The sequence below is a fragment of the Echinops telfairi genome, unplaced genomic scaffold (assembly GCF_000313985.2).
Source record: "Echinops telfairi isolate 266 unplaced genomic scaffold, ASM31398v2 ScPeMD7_1713;HRSCAF=2227, whole genome shotgun sequence".
Classification (NCBI taxonomy): domain Eukaryota; kingdom Metazoa; phylum Chordata; class Mammalia; order Afrosoricida; family Tenrecidae; genus Echinops; species Echinops telfairi.
In genome coordinates this window covers 21,074,203-21,076,605 of record NW_022105611.1, presented here as the reverse complement: position 1 = coordinate 21,076,605, position 2,403 = coordinate 21,074,203, and positions in this window count along the sequence as shown.

Sequence of the window (2,403 nt, the reverse complement as noted above, 5' to 3'; positions counted from 1 at the left end):
AGCATGCTACCATGAAATGTATCTGACTCCTTCATTTTACTCTTATCTCTCTTATTCTCTATGACTTTACTGTATCTTTACATATTATCCCTATACAGTTGCACTGGCCGGGCCTGTGATGATGTGGTAGGGACGGGCTCCCCTGACAAATGGAATTGTTTCCAATGGCTGTACTCATGTATGTCTAGGAATCCTAGTAGCAGTTTCCAATGGATACATGTTGTTGTTGTTGTTGTTTGTTTGTTGCTGGTAGGTGCCATTGAGCTGGTTCCGACTCATAGTGACCCTGTGTACATGGAACCAAACACTGCCCGGTCCTGCGCCATCTGCACAATTGTTCCGATGTTTGAGTCTGTGGTTGCAACCTGTGTCAGCCTCTATCTCTGCCTCTCTGCCTTACCAAAGCAGGAGCCCTAGTGGCTTCTAACCACCGGGTCAGCAGTTCGTAATCACCCGCTGCTTCGAGGGAGAAAGATGGGGCTTTCTACTCCTGTAGAGTTACATGCCTGGAAACCCACAGGGGCAGTTCTACCCTGTCCTATGGGGTCACCGAGAGTGGGCATTGACTCGATAGCAGTGACCCCTACTTTACCAAGCATGACGACCTTTTCCGGGGACAACATGTCCAGAGTCTGTGAGATGAAGTCTCACCATCCTTGCTTCTAAGGAGCACTCTGGCCATACTTATTCCAAGACAGATTGGTTGGTTCATACATGCACAGGTTTGTGCCTAACACAACATGTTCAAACATGTCTCGGTGGTCAGCAGGTGTCTGCAGAGAAGTTCTCTCAGTACATGTGTCTTAGTTTCTGAAACACTAACTGATAGGATAGGGTAGAACTGTCCCTGTGGGTTTCCAAGACTGTAACTCTTTATGGGAGTGGAAAGCTGCACCTTTCTCCCAAGGAGTGGCTGGTGGTTTCAAACTGCTGACTGTGAGGTTAGCAGGCCAGTGTGTAACCCATTATGCCACCAGGGCTCCAGATTTCACTTCATAATTTTTGTTTAAAGGTCCCATCATGTGGGAGGAGGTCAGATGCGCAGGCATTCCCTCCCCTGAGGGAATCAGTTGCCAGACTGCTGTCTCATCCCTCCACAGGGGTGGGCCTGCTCCCTGCCTCTGGGGACAATGGACAGGCTCCTGTAGGCGGAGTTTGCACCCTACTGATATGGTTCCCATGGAGACCCAGAGACCACCCTCTCATTGCTGTGTAGCCTATAGTGCAACCCCTCCCTGTGATGTATGTCTCTACCTGTAATTAGTGGGCTGGCTTGCCCCCAAAAGGTATATAGGTGTGAGTCAGCAGAACCTCTCCGTCTCTGACCCTGAGCTCCTTGCTGCTCACTCCCTGGTCACTCCCCTCTCCCTTGTTCCCTTTCCCTCCTTCCCTTCCCCCTCTCCACGTGGACCACCAAGCTGGGCTGAGGTGAGCAATGTTGCTATGTATCATGCCTGACTGTATTATTGTATTATTTCTCATGCTCTCGATGACTTTAATATAATGCTTATATATCTCAACCGTACAATTGTGCATTACTGAACCCAGAAGTAGTATTACTGAACCAGTGAGTTCAAGTACCGGGTGGGGCTGGCACCTCACCCCCCAGAGACAATTTTATTTAATACTACACCATCAAACAGTGGCTTCTGAGGGGGGGCTGCTGGGCTAGTTAAACTCAAGGCAGAGAAGTCAGCTCGGAAGATGATGGAGACCTTTTTGGGATCCCCAAGGGATAACCTTGATATATATGTAGTACAAAGGGCACCGATGATCATGGGCTTGTGAGGAAGAAGTTTTAAGAACATGGAAACTTCACTGCTGAGGAAAAGGCCAAGAATGTTGTACTGAGCTTTTTTTTTTTCCAATCACAACAAGGAACCTGGTTACTCTTCAAGCATAGCAAGGACAGTTCTAGAGAATTGTGTTGGAAGTGTTTATTCCCATCCATCCCACAGCTCTGACCTTGCCCCTTCCAATCTCTTTTTTGCTCCCCAAACTCAAAGAACACTTATAAAGGACATGCTTTGAATTCCTTGAGGGTGCCCAAACTGCCCTTCTGATGAGGTGTAAACTGAAGAAAGCTTATTTATTCAGAGAAGAGTTGGAGAAATGAGAACCCTGCCTTTAGTACACGCAGACCTAGATGGAGAATATATTGAGAAACAATAGCTTTACATTTTGATAGTTTGTTTAACGATGGTTTCTGTGAATTTGTGGCAGAATTTCTGTGAATTGTGATCTACCCTCGTGTTTAGCAATAAACCAGTGTGGTAGTTACATAATCTGGTATCAACTTGAGACTATTAAGCATGAAGGAGTGGAGTTTAGCCTGTCAATCAGGTCACAGCTTGATGACCTCATTTGGAGGCGCTAAGGAGATCAATAGCTCACTGAAGGATA